This window comes from Anoplopoma fimbria, chromosome 16 (genome assembly GCF_027596085.1).
Source record: "Anoplopoma fimbria isolate UVic2021 breed Golden Eagle Sablefish chromosome 16, Afim_UVic_2022, whole genome shotgun sequence".
In the NCBI taxonomy this organism is placed as follows: domain Eukaryota; kingdom Metazoa; phylum Chordata; class Actinopteri; order Perciformes; family Anoplopomatidae; genus Anoplopoma; species Anoplopoma fimbria.
The window spans coordinates 16,192,852-16,208,542 of NC_072464.1; positions in this window are offsets into that span (position 1 = coordinate 16,192,852).

A 15,691-nucleotide genomic window follows, 5' to 3' on the forward strand; every position below is an offset into this window, starting at 1 on the left:
ATCAACAACTGCAGACAGGAAGCCCTGCTCAAGTGTGTGGGGTCGAGTTTCTCTACAACATCTCAATGTTAATTAGGTAGACGAGACAAATTTACTGATATCAACATTTTGTCATTTATATTATTTTAAAGTCCTATAACTACGACAATGTAGTCATTTTAATTAATTTTATGAGGTAATTTCTAGTATCTTTATTAATGTATAGCATTATATTACTTTTAACTGAATGTCATTTCAATTAGGAGTGACTATATTATGGACACAAAGTACTAATGAAAAAAAAAGGATAGACTTTGGTGTAGACTCCATGTTAGGTGAAAAATGCAAAAATATCGGGAAAAGCGTTGTTATTGATTAGTAGCATAAGAGTAACACATGACAAAATCTACCTGCATGGGGTGTCAAAAAGCAGGCAGGACAGGTAGGTCTGTAAGAATAAATTGCTCGAAGCTAGAAACTGGGAGTTAGCATTAACATTCCACAACATGTAAATGATATAACTTTCATTAAATTAAACAACACATTATTACCATTAAACAATGTACCGGCTATCAACTCACTGTAGTAGAGCAGAATCCCTTCTTCACAGCTATTTTAATTATTTTGCCATGCAGCTATATAAAGATGGATATAAAAAAAATCAATAAGTCAATCAATTTAATGAGAATTCTGCATGTAAAGAATTAGTCTGACTGAACTAAGATTGCATGAGGCAAACGAGGCAGGATACATTTTTGAGCAAAAGCGAATGAATGTTGCCCCCCCTCCTCATGGGCCATTTTCATGGCAGACATTTTGTCATGCCACACTATGAAAAGCAAAGGTGTAATGAGTAAAATGAACAGTAGCTGGATTCCATTTAGCTGCTACGATTTCAGGGTCTTGTTTCTATAAATGCTTGCTCACTGTCACACTGTTATGATTTTCCATCTACTGTATATTGTTGGAAACATAATTTGCCCAAATTATTGTTAAAAACACCGCTTCAATGTCACAGCTATTGTGCTTTGTGACAATTGGGATAAAAGCAACAATACATCCAGTTATGTTGACCAATGAATCAGACATACATAAACTGTCTCTGTCTGTAAAGGTTATGAGATAAAAAATAATACACAATGTCTATTGTATTCACATCTCTACTGGGCTTCACTGTGTGTGTATCCATGAGCATGTGTGTGCATTTAAATGAGTGTTTGTGAGCTGCTGGTTGGCTCGAGGGAGTGGGGAGGGTTGCCGTGGGTGGTGATGAGCAGCCGCTCAGTTTCCACAGCAACACCCTAACTCAGTCAGTCTCCATGGCAACTGATAACAGCATTAGCTGATTCAGCCTAAGTGAGGGTTCATAACACAGGGAAGAAAATGTTATTTTTGGGGGTTTTTTGTTGTCAAAAATGGCTGCTGGTAAGAGGTGGATATGGGGAGTGGGGACTCCTAGGATATATGACTAATAGTTTTGTAAAGAAGAAAATGGGTCTTTGTGGAAATATCAGAAATGCTCAGCCGACTGGAGGGGCGTGTCACCCTTTTGTTTGATAGACAGCAGTAGGGACCGGAAGAGAAAGTAAAAAAAATGGGCTGAAGCTAAAAGTCATGCGCAGACAACATGTAGTTAGCGGTGATTTTGATCCACATCAGCATCTAACTGGACCAAGTGACATTTGCAGGAACAAGCACCTGCTGTTTAATGTGCTGCAGCTGAGCAGCTAATTAGCTGACTAACCTGCAACCTGACATTAGCGTTGCACCTTTCCATGGTGAACGTCTGTCTGTTGAATCGTTCAACAAGCTTAGAAGCAGGACGTGTTGCATGTTCATGTTTGTAAATGAGATAATGAGACTTTCGGGGTTTTTTTTTTGTTCAAAGTCTTTGGCTCTTGTGTTGTGTAGCAGGCTGCTGTCTGGTGTCGGTGTGACTGTCTATGATAGAACAATGGTGTGTTATGCAAGATTTGATTGGCTATATTGAAATAAGGTGTCTCCATCTATGTAGACAGATACAGAACAATATTCCATATAATTACTTCTGAAATGTGCTGTAGACAAAAGAAAATACATTTTAATTCAGTTGGACTTTTCCAACTCTAGTTATAAAATGACCTTAACATTGAGATTGAACCCATTTTTAGAGGGGACAATTGGTAAGGGTAAAATAACATGGGAATCATTTCTGAATCATTTCAGAACTTGGACAAATAATCAATAAGCAGTCATCAAAGACACTGAAGCGTTACAGCACCTTTATGACTGAATTCATTATGACACACTACTGCAGGTTTGTTTGTGAATGTAAGTCAGTTGCGTTTGTTAATGTGGTTCTTTGTTGTCTACCATATGCATAATTTGAATTAAACTACAAACTTAAAAACCCACAAGTAACTATTACATGAATAAAATATATACAGTACCAGTCAAAAGTTTGGACACACCTTCTCATTCAATGGTTTTTCTTTATTTTTATTTTTATTTTTTTCTACATTGTAGATTAATATTGAAGACATCCAAACTATGAAGGAACACATATGTAATTATGTGGTAAACAAACAAATGCTCAACAAACCAGAATATGTTTTATATTTTAGATTCTTCAAAGTAGTTGAATGAGAAGGTGTGTCCAAACTTTTGACTGGTACTGTATTACATAACAATTAAATGGCTTGTGTAGGAACTATTGTTTTCATGTTTTACTCTACGTGACAATAAACATTCATGAAATAATTAATACTGATCATTAAGCTGATGATGCTGCTCAGGCATCTGTCTCCTCCTGTTTGTCTCATTGTCCATTGATTCATCAATCAAATAAACAACCCACAACATTCAGTCCTATTACGGAGTCATAGAGTTCCTACACCTGTTTGTTTCTAGCTGCTTGGACACTGAAGGGATGGCCAGATGGTAGCAGAACAAATGAAAATGGTCAGAATGGTGGCATAAAGTGGAAACACAGAGTAACCATCCCACTTCTAGCTTGCAGAGCTCAGATCATTACAAATTTGACACCATGTAATCGGCTTGCTTTGCTTTACTTTGACTGCCTCGACTGTAATAAAAAATGATTCAATAAATGTCTGTCAGCTTGTCAGTCATCACAGCTTTTCTGCTTTCGTTCTCACTGTGTATATGTAACAACCACCCAATTGGGGCGACTGTGGCTCAGCAGGTAGAGCGGGTCATCTATTAATCATGAAATCTGTGCCATTGCTGTGTGAATGGGTGAATGTTGACATGTGGTGTAGAGCGTCTTTGTTTGTGTTACCATTTACCAATTGTGATCAGTAATTATTGACTTTATCTCCACATCACAATTGGATTACTAGTGCCAGGTTGCCATGGAAACAAAAGAGGCTCTGGATTAAACGTCTGAGCAAGCACAAACTTGGCATATATGAAATATACACAGTAGTGGGGGAATAATGAGAGGGAGAGTGATTATGCTGATTTAGTCTTGCATTTCTAAGTCTGTCCTCTGGAAGTAATGGCCACGGTTCAAGGTGGTTCATAGAAGTCCTTCTACGGGATTCCTCCATCCCTCCTCTCATCCCTACAGCCCCTGCTGCTGGAAACAAGAGAACGGGACATAAACCCCATGTGTCGCAACACGGCAGAACACTGCAATGAGTAAATCAAAGAGGAGGCCTGCTTGCTGACAAGAGGCGCATGGATTGGAGACTGTAAAAGAGCAGCAATCTCTATAGTATGTGTGTGTGTGTGTGTGTGTGTGTGTGTGTGTGTGTGTGTGTGTGTGTGTGTGTGTGTGTGTGTGTGTGTGTGTGTGTGTGTGTGTGTGTGTGTGTGTGTGTGTGTGTGTGTGTGTGTGTGTTTGTGTCTTTGCCTTAATAGCTTCCACTGGGAGAAAGCACCATGGCCCGATATACGATTTTAGCAGCAGTTGTGAGCTTAATGGTGTTGGTCGCACTACTTCTATCAATCTGGACTAGTTTCTTACAATATTTTCAGAATAACCTTTACACTTAAACTGTAAGTCAAAAATAAGTCAAGGGAAACTAATTTTGATTCCTGAAACTTAATTTGCTTTAAAAATAGTAAACAATCCATCAATGGGCTCACCAATTAGTTAAGATTTTATTAAAATTAAGCATTATTTTATGTATTGTCATGCCATCTGCCTTATTCTGTAGATAATGACAATAATGTCTCGAGAATTCTTGAATCAAGGCTTTTTTTCTGTCTTTTCTGTTAAATATGAGATGAAATGACTTGTTATGGCACATGTTTTGCTCTGTCAGTATTAATCTGTGCTAGATGTGTTTGGTTTGAGTCTTATTACTAATCCCTGATTACAGGCTTGCAGGTAGTTTATCACATTTGTTTTGCTTGTCACTGTTCCTGTACTGCAGGACATCTTCACTCAGAACGGTGCAGTTCCAAACTATTTTTGACCAAATAAGAAAGGATTTTGAAGATTTCATTTCAACATCTCGCGCAACTGCCTTCACTTCTATTCTTAGCTCTTTTCAACCTTTTGCCGATCACCAAATTCCTTCCAAGACTTATTTTTCCTGCAATAGGCAATTTTGTGTGAGAGCGTGTCTGCCAGTACAGTAATCCTAGTCTCCTTTCCCCTGGTGTAATCTTGTGATTTCCTCCAGTAGTGAGGTTCCCACTGACACTTAATCATATATAAACCAGCTCTTAATCCTGGTAATCTAATGTGCGTGCCGCTCTTTGTGCAGGTTCTTTTGTATGCCCTTACTTTTGGTTATTTCTATGGTTCATTGTGTGATAATATGATGAGGCAGGTGAAAGAGTAGGTCAGTACATACAGATGGAGACAATGGATGACTGGGTTATACATGTTTCATTTTAACAAAATGTCATGATAAAGGCCTTTTACATTTTGTTTGCAATCTGAACATGCCTTGTTTAACTCCAATCCAATTCTATATTCAGGTATATTTTACCACACAAATTTAGATTAAAGGCTGATGGAGATGAAGTGATACTAAATTATTAGCAAAGTTGCATCAATTTATAATGTTTGGATTTTATTAAAAGTGAGCAAAATAAACTTTAAAAATATTTAGAAGCTCTAATCCAAAATAATGGATGAATGGATGAATAACACTTTATTAAAAGTACCCTTACCTTTTACTTTGTTTCATTTGAAATTGTTAAACTGAATGTCTAAATATGAAATACAGTTAATTTGTGTTTCATTATAACAATAACAAACAATGAACATGAGACAGTTACATGCCTGTAAGGGGTAATTTCCAGCGGATTTTAATTTGATCTAGTTTATCATGCAGGGTGATGGAGAAAGTCATGGGAACAATGGGACAATGACAGAAGCTCCATTTTTTCCCCTCAAAACACACCAGTGACTTCCTCCCATGTTCTAGGTTTGTTTAACGGCACTTCAGGAGGATATGTGCACATTGAGCACATGGTCCCTGATAACCTTCCATATATTATCATTTAAGGACCTGGAAATGCTGCCTCTTCTGATAAAAGTAGTCTCTCAAAACAGTCTCATTATTTACAGCGGCATGTTCTTTTTGTGTCAGTGAAAACATACTTTTTCTTTTATTCATTGCCATTTTGGACGAGGAGATTTTGAAGGAGAATGGCTTCCAATTCCTAATGTGATCCTTCTCTGAGGTGTTGATTAATATAATTGCCTATTACATTTTTCAACCCCTTCTTTTCTGTTTAGGGAATGTCGACCGATAACTCATTCCTCTGCCAAGCAATCCTCTTTTAACATCAGTGTGTTATCGGTGTTTGGTTTGTGGTACTTTCTTCTACCTCAGATGGTTTGACTGAACAGGTAGTTCAGCGTACGTGCAACGAGTTGGAGCATGTTGTGTGAGAAAGGGCGTGATCAAAAATAGGGTTTGGCAAGAGCAGATGGTCAAAGATTAAAGCCTACGAGAAGAGAGCTGCTTTAACTCCCCCTGGAGAGCCAACCCACAGGCTGCTTTAGAGAAGGACGCACACACTCACAAACAAACACATAACAATGGATCTGTGATAGTTTCCACAGTGGATATCTCAAAATAAAGCCCTGTGGTATTTGGCATAGTGTTGATCCTGCTTCAAGTAGGAATTGGTGACAGTGATACTGAGGTTATATGATGGGATCGGTCTGTCAAGAGGAGAAAAGTAGAGTAACACTTAGGATGACACACAGCATTCAAAAGGGTTCAAAAACCACCCGATTAACGAGTTACATCATCTGGTATCTATTCCTATCGACTACCGTGCGATGCCTGTGTGTATGTGTCAATGTGTTAAAGTGTGTGTCTGCTTTTGCGCTGTGTGTGTAGGTCTTTGTGTGCGTAGGAAATGAGTGTTTATGACATAACTGAAAGAGGGACGACTTGCTTCCCCGAAGACGAATGCTGAAAGAGATGAAACGCAACACTTCAAAACAATGAGGGAATAATTTATGTTCCTTTCTCGTGTCTAACTCGTAAGCTTTTACGCTCTGAAATCCCACAGATCTCCCACAAGTTCAGAACCGGCAGATCACACACTTTACAAAGCGTCTGGTGACACTTCCAGCAATATGGTGGTAAACTGGGAGAGCCAGCACGCCGGGCGACGAAAAACAAGAATCAGATGTTAGCCGTTGCCAAATGGTGACTCAGCATTTTGTCCCTTTTTATACATGTTGTACCCTCACTGCTTGTTTCACTGCTAAGAAGCCTGACATTTCAGGTTAATCCGGAGTGTAATGACCTCTGATTAACCCCATTCTCGTTAATGGGACCAAATGCCTCTCTGAATATTCCTGGCGTGAACAAATGGACTTTTAACATATCTTAGATGTATTTAGACCTGAAATTGATTGGAATAATTGCGTTTATCCAAGACGCGTGTTAATGCAGGCAGACAAGGTCATAACGTGTCATTTGATTGAGTGCTCTAAGCCTGTTTTCTCATTTAGATGAGAAAGAAAAACGAAGATTGTATCCCTCTGCAGCGCTGTCATGCCACAGCTTGTGTCTGTTCTGTTCCTTAGGGGGCGTCGCCATCAACCTCTATGATCCATTAAGACAAGCCATTAAGAGGAGCAGGGCAGTTTTATTGAAGCATTTCAATAAAGTGATGCCAGATGCATTCATTATACAAAGAGATTTATGTAAGCGTACACTGTACAAACCTCTTTTCTATTTAGCTCTTCAAAAGATTATTGCACCTAGATTGACAAGATGTCTCTGACGGCTGTAGGCTGTTATCAGATTGTGATGACTGTCATTAGTGCATGAATTCCTGACGGAGAGATGCAGGAGGAAAAGGAAGGGAAGGCTTGGGGATATTCGTGATAAATGACTGATCATTTTTAAACCCTTGTGGGAGGAAGCGGTGGGTGGTCGGACTTTGATTGGCATTGGGGGGGAAGATGGCTGTCTTTGGATCATCTCAGGGGTTTTGGCTCTCCAATAATGAGCCAGGTGAGTTCCACTATCTAGACTGTTCACACATTCAGGAATACCATGGAGGGTTTGTCCAATACTGTATCATTTTGTTAATATACTGTCTAAAACCAGGCCTATGATTGTTAAGTATAAGTGTGTTGTCCAGCTGTCAATAAGAGGCCATTAATCTTAATTGTTTCTAACATTTTGATTAGCTTCCCAATAAATGTGTGCAGTGTGTCGCCAACTGACAGGCCATTTAGTTGTATTTCCATGCCAACACACTCTTCTATGAAGCTTTTTATAAGAAATTCTGCAATATTACGTAAAATCACTCAAATTCACAAAAGAAGTGCACAGCTTTTGCGGCCACTAAATCTGCATAAATAAGACAAAAACAAAGTGCATAATTTTCTTAACACACGCAAAGGGTGAAATGTAGGGTTTGCACTACCAAGCAAAGAGCATCTTGTTGCTCCTGTATTATTTGCACATATTTTAAATACATAATATTTATACATTTGTCACATACATGCGCCTTGTTGCAGTCCAATTCACAAAGATCAGCAATACAGTGAAATTATTAGTGTTAAATATATATTTTTACAAAAAAAAAAAAACAAAGATCACACACAGAAGCACATAAACTCTCCTAGAGGAGAGGAGAGGAGAGGAGAGGAGAGGAGAGAAGTTCGGTGAGCTGTGACTCACCCTTATGTTTTTCTGATTTCAGCCCACACATGTTTTTCTCGGAGCTCTCACTCTGCTTTGTCGTGTACTGTCGGTTGCAGAGAATGTGGCTCTATTGAAATAGCTATATCCTGTAGACTTCTGACATCAGAGGGGTTCCAGAAATAAATTCCCCATTCAAAATTCTACTTGCATCTTTTATTTATTTATTTATGTATTTGCTGCTTTTTCTTTACGTGATACGCAGCAGGAATACATACGCTTTTCAAACAAGCCCTGCAATGATTGGCCTGTTGTTATCTCTGACAGCCTGCTACCTTGCTGCTGACAAGTGATTTCTTTGTTTGCTGATTTTTTTGGAGGGAGAATTTTTTGGAGTAACTGTAGCTGCATCTTTGTCAACAAGCTAAAATTTAGATACATTTGTTCAAACCAACATCGACGTAGAGGATGGAGGTTCAGTCTTGAAATAGCTGATCTTAGGTCTTGGTGTATCCTGATCTGAGATCGGACAGGAAGACAAATAGAGTTTGGGTATTGGGACCGACTTTTGAGGTGACTGATCTTAGCTTCCCACAAACTAAAGGTCAGTAAGCTGGACACCAACTGTCCCTCAGGGGGGATAACATCTAGAAGTTGAAAAATAAAAGCCCAACAAGCCACTGAACCAAAACTGCTCATATCACTGTTCTGTGTAGAAGGTAAAAGTCTGTCACTGGACAAAGTGGATATCCTTCAGCTTCAGGTCAGGTGAGGTGAGCCATACGAATCCTGAACCCAAGCCAAAAAATTGAAGTCAACTTGATGGCCAACTCCCTGACAGAACTTTAAAGAAACACTATTACTGAGGTCAGCATTATGCAGTCCATCAACATTTTAACGCTGATCTAGGATTACCACTTACACTTTTTTATTTTCTTTGATGATGGAACAATAGTTGAGATTCTCATTTTATGGATACAAGATGATGGTAAAGGCACTAAAGCCTGAGTCTCAACGGTAAAACATGACATCTGACAGGTCGTCTATTCAATGGCAATACTGGATTGGGGAAACTTAAAAAAGAAGTTCATTCCACTTTGTCAAAAAAGGGCAATGTGGCCATGAATAAAAAAATAAAAAAAGTCTTGAATCCATCATTTCTGACCTCAATTACCACCACTAAGTAAGACAGATTCCATGAATACACTCATCTTTTCTAATATTAACCATCCAACTTGTGAAGAAACTAAGTTTGCAAACTGCTGTCTGCCGAAGAGCCCTGAAGCAAGACACTGATGCTTTACTTTAAATCTATTATACTGTATACTGACAAAAATGCCTGGCCTAATCTTAGTTGGAGACATTAAATTGATCCCATGTAGGTGGGACACCTTGGCCCTCTGCCCTCCACTGTCAATCTGAATATAAGCAGCCTCTTACTGTACAGTGCCAAACACTTAATCAAGGCCCCGCTGGTTGTTTATGGTCCCTGTATTCCACCTTGTTTTCTATTTACTGTCCCTACCCTTGAAAAGAGGAGAGGTCCACTTCAAGTGCAAAGATAAGTGAGTTAATCATGGATCTCGGTACTGGAGTCAAGGCAGTTTGCAGTGACTCGAATCAATCAGTAAGCTGTTATTAATAGCTGGCTTCTGCAGGAAAATATCAGGGTTGTGAAAATTGTTTTTTGAAGTGAAAAATCAATACTGTCTACAGAGCAGGTTCAACAAAAAACCTCAAACAAATGAAAGAGTCACATTTGGGTTATTGTAAGTGAGTTGTTTCTGTAATGAACATCTGCATCTCTCTCACCTAATCTCAAAACAAAAACTCCGGTATGGAGTTGGGGAATTTCCCCTCAAGGACTAACACACTAGCTTAGTTTTGAGTCAGAGCATGACTGAAATTGTACAACTACAATATCTTAAGCAAATATAAATTATATAGAACAACACAGCACTGAGGTTTTGAAGAATTTGGTTGTTGGACAGGCCTAGAAAAGTATCAACTCTACATCTCAATGATTTTTAAGAAAACTAATGGTTAATTAAGGTGTTTCTCATTCTGATTAAGACATTTTGTGGGCCAAATTATTAATAGATTGCTAAAAAGGCAACAATCAGCAGATTACCCAATAAATGGAGATAATAGTGGGTTGCGGCCCTCCCTAGTTGACACTTAAGTGTTACCATAAAGCCAAGGAGCATCTTCTCATTACTTCATAAGCTTGTGGACCAACAGGCTAATCTCCCAACAACCTGGAGTACTTCACTTAGGCAGAGAGAGGGGGGAGAGATTGGCAGCTAGCTGGCAGACATGCTGGGTTGAGTGTGTGTTGCTGCTACTGCCAAAGCTCCCACTGTCTGTCTTCTTTCATACAAAGAGCTTTCCCATATTTCCTCTCTCTCTCACACACACACACACACACACACACACACACACACACACACACACAAAAGGGTCTATGTCAATCATTAAATGTGAGAAGTGAGGACTGCCTGTTTTTGTATTTTTCTGTGTGTGTGCTCGGCTGACTAAGTATCTTTGTCGGAATCAGGATTAGGTTGTCTCACTGACACACTAGGCTTATGTAAAGCTGACCTACAGCATGAGGCACCATACTAGAGTGACCCGGCCTGCTGCAGTGCTACCTAACCACACTGGCACCTCTTTGCATGGACCGCTCACTCTGACAGCCCACTGTACTGGAGACTATTAAAATAATCAATTTGGTGATTATGTCCTTGATATACCAAGAAATGTAGAAGTCATATTTTACTGGTCATATATAAAGACACAGCATTACTGTACAACAGTCATTGATTCCATTAGGGCATGCAACACATGGTCAGACAAAAAATCCTTTGTTTAACCTTATAGTCCAATCTTTTCATGAGCTGAAAACAGAGGTGAATGTGACATTTATTACCCAAACTATCCATTATCTATGGATATAAGTACATCTACACTAGAGCTTCAGTGCCATGGACAGTTAACTGCCCTTACATGTGAAGGTGAACACACCCACTCATGGTCTTTACGTTCTCTCGCTATGTTTTTGTTTCCCACGTCTCTGAAATGTGGTTGATGAGTGCAATGTTATCGTAACTGAATGATTGACATTGTCATTTTTCATTCCAATGTTTTTATTGAAGTAAGTAGCTAGATACATTCTGTGCCTTCGGCTACATCCAAACTACTCCGTTTATGTTTTAAAATGCCTTATTTTTGCTACGTTTATGTTTTGGGTCCACACTACTCAGGCGTTTAAAGAACCCCTAAAATGAAGACTTTTAAAAACGATGCTGAAGCCGTTTCAATTCAGAAACCTCAGTGTGTTTTAGTATGGATGTGTATGTAAGCCTTAAACAAGAAAATAGTCCATTAATCCCTCAATAGTAGCTTCCATAACTGGTTACTAGTGAAAAACAATTGGTTTCAAAGTTCTGTTTTAAAAGCACTGAATGTTTTGCCCTTTTCCCTTACTGAGTTTTTCAGTATTTAGACTGCAGAATAGTTAGAGTTTTTTATGTTTAAATCCATTCTTCTAGGACAAATGGGTTTTTTTATCAGGCAGAGCCAACTCCTAATTAAGCTAAAATCCCAGGCTGTGCAAGACACTCACCTTGTGCTTAATCTATTCAAAAAACAATCTTCGAAGTGATTTCGTATTGCAGCAAACAGTAGGAACAAACTAAGTAGATGAAAAAGACCTTCCCATCAGTGCTCTGGTTCATCTTCTGATTCCTCGCTCTGATATCTGACTGACAGTCTTTCAATCCAGCCTCCTGCTTTATCGACCGCACACAGCACGGGCACTGATTCATTAGCTCAGGTATAGACCACCCATGCATCACCTTGATGTCTGCACTTTCAGCCGATGTCTTTGCACCTGATAAATTCTTAATGAATATTCACTTGCTAACCGATTAGTTCCACAAATCAGCTTGTAATGTCTGCTGTAATGTGCTGTCACATGGAGTTTTCAGGATGAGTTTCTTGTACTCCCTAATGAAAAACAGGCACATCATTGTAAAGACTTGCAAACACCTCCCATCTCAGAGGTCCACTTCCCCTCTAAGGCTTCACCAAAACACAAATCAGTAAACTCAAGACTACCTTAAATCTAAATCAAGTATTCAGCTCTAAAAAGGTTCTTTTTTACAGTAGCATACACACGTACACAATCATCAAGTTGCTAACACAAGATGCTGCTGTTAATGCACTCTAGAGGTTGGAAACAATAATCTATTCTATTGTCTGGTTGTGAAAATCAAAAGCTATGATATGTATGCATGTAGATCACAGAGATATCACGTCAGAAGACAAAGCAGAAAATTCCATTTGTCAAAAGAAGCATGCAAAAAACGAACAAATCTCGCAAATGTCTGCTTGACGCCTCTCCTCTGTCCTTCCTCACAGTCGCACTAGAAGCATGTAATGGCCAAAGAATCAATCAAGAGCTGAATCCGCTCCTGTGCGGAACACTTACAGCAGGGGGGGAAAAAAGCAGACTTAATGATAGATATCGATAGACGACCAGCCTCAGGTCCTCAAGGAGTATATGAGCCCACTCCCTCAGCGAGGAGGAGCTCCAGAGCTGCTTGTCTTACCGTTCATGATTCAATGCACCCCTGCTTCATCCTGGATGCATCAGGCATTGAAATGTATCTGCACACTGTAGGCAAGTGGATGTGACAAAGGGAGATCAATAGCCAGCCCCTTTATGTAAATGAGACTGAACGGAAACCTGCATGCACTGAATAAGACATCTATCATGTTTAAGCTCACTATTAAATATCCATTCAGCATGAGGTAAACCATCTCTGAGGTGTAACAAGCAGGACGGCTTCTTTAGCTGCATTTGCTGAGCTGGGAGTATGAAGAAGCAGGGGTTCAATGGAGAGATAAGGTCTTATTGTAACCAGCATTCACACTTGATTTCAAATGGATTCAAATCAACATATAAAATGTGATTGTTTTACATGAATCCCCATGGTTATGATGAAAAATGAAAAAAAAAACATGCACATATTAGGCTTTAAATTGTATAATCAATCAGACAGGGACCAGCCAGCCTATATGACTCAGCACCTATATGTTGCACCGCTCTAACACTGTCATTGGGAAGCGTTGCTCAGACTGTAAATCATGATTACATTACCATACATAAGGCCCTTTTCTCAAAGGTTTTTTTTTTTCATCTTTTTTATTTTATTTTTTTATACAGTGACCTCAAGTTATGTCTTTCTGTAATGCATTATAATGTATTATAGGCGCACTACAGCCTGGTAGCCTCGCACTGCCACCGCAGCAAGGCAATTTCCCGCAGTGACCGCAATAGGTAGAGCCTTCATGTAGCACAATGCAGACATTATCCACTCAGCCCGTTAACAAAACAAGCATTTCACTGCGTAATTGGACAGATAATAGCCAAGGCAATCAATATGGCTTACCTATGTCGGAGATTTTGGATTCCTAGATCTGTTGCTCAGATGCAATTTCCTATCAGACTTAATTCCGCAACATTGCTCATTTAAAACTGAAACCAGAGAAGAGACAGAACAGACTCATAAGAACCCACAATTCAGATGTACTGGAGATGAACAATGAGGGGCAGCTCATCATTTCAGCTCCAATGGTCATTCACTGTCTGGTGCAAATACTGCCTCCAAACAGCCGATATCACAGTCTTTTGTGCAGTCATTGTCATTCATACACATTTTCTTGCATCATCAATCTGTATTAGAAATAAAGAAACCCTTTTTTTTTTTTTTTTTACCTGTTCGGTTCCGTGTCTGTCAGCGCAACTCCGGGTCTATCGGACACAGAGGCTCCGCAGCCTGCATTTACCGTAATGACTGTACAAGTCTCGCAGGAACATGTTTTTTTTTTTTTAACTGCGCTATGGTAATTACGGTGTTGTGCTCCACCCGTTTTCTGAACATAAGAGACATACAGTACCAGTCAAAAGTTTGGACACACCTTCTCATTCAATGGTTTTTCTTTATTTTTTATTTTTTATTTTTTTTCTACATTGTAGATTAATATTGAAGACATCCAAACTATGAAGGAACACATATGGAATTATGTGGTAAACAAACAAATGCTCAACAAACCAGAATATGTTTTATATTTTAGATTCTTCAAAGTAGTTGAATGAGAAGGTGTGTCCAAACTTTTGACTGGTTACTGTAATTAACAAATGCTGTGTGCGTGACATTCATTTGCATTTGGAGAAAATGAAATGCAATGGTAATAACACTGACTCAACTCACTCCCTCATTGCTCACCTTGGCAACAGAGCCAGCCAGCTAACATCATCTGTAGCCTGATCCAACTGGTCCTGTTTAGCTTCATCATTAAAAGGAAGCCTTGACATTTCAATGGATACCACGTGCTTTTTACCATAACATTTATTAACGAACCTGTTGAACTATAACATTAGCCCTTCTTTCAAGCAAAATTAATCAGACCTCACTGTGATCAATTTTTATTGGAACCAGTGTCTAACAAAGACATATGTGAGATTGAGAGGATTGTCTTGATTTAAATGTGTAAAGATGGAGGATGTGCATACATTTCAAAATCCAAATGCACTACAGTAAAATCCTTTAACAGTATACAAGCAGTTCAATTTACGGTATTGTTGTATTATAGTTATACTGTCACATTACATAACACTCCTTCCAATGTCAGGGTTGTTCAAGATGTTCTCTCTGATATGCAAGAGCACCCTCCTGAGTGCAACTGCTGCAGTTACAAGCATGTAAAAATACTAAGTAGGCCATTATCATCAGTTTAGTCTGTTAATTGCAGGTAAATTAACAGATGTTTGAGGGATTCTGTTTCAATGTTGACTTAAACTGGCTTCTAAGCGATAGGGCCCCCGTGCCTCCAGAGGCTCATTTTGCCTGCCAGCGATCAGGATGGGACAGATGTGGCTGGGCAGGGTTCAGGTGGACCTTTTACAGGAGAGCTGAGACTGCTGGATCATCCTCAGTTTTTTAATGGAGAGGTGAGAAAGCCTCTTGGTCACAGCACCAGGGGATGGTTCACAGCTGTTTTGTTAACATCCTATAGGAAAGGGACGGGGAGGGGTCTAATAATAGGTTTGCTTGTTTGCTGCACTTCATATTTTACATTGCATTTCTTCATTAATTAAACACGCTGCTCTCCGAAAACACAGAAAATATATTTTATATCAGAATTAAAATAAAGATTTCCTTCAGGAAAACTTGATTATCAGCCAAATCCTATTTACTCCTACCAACTTGAAATAAAATAGTTACTATCTTTAAATTAATATCATCCGATTGAGTTTCTGCTTCTGGGCCCCCCGTCTCTCATGCCTGGTATAAAGCAACTGACACACATGCATGAAGATGAGAGGGATGACCTTGACGACCATCTGCCCATTAGGCCCCCTGGTAGATGTGAAGGATATTATAAGAGGATGTATGCAAATGGGAACGAGCTGTTTCACTGGGACTATGGCCCTAAAAAGCGTTGACCTCCATAGATGTTAATCATCCAAATCACTCATGTGACCTCACATTAGTTTGTCCTTCTAGCACTATCTTGTATCAATGACGTCTTAGTAAAGTACACTTGGCAGACATTTCACACGT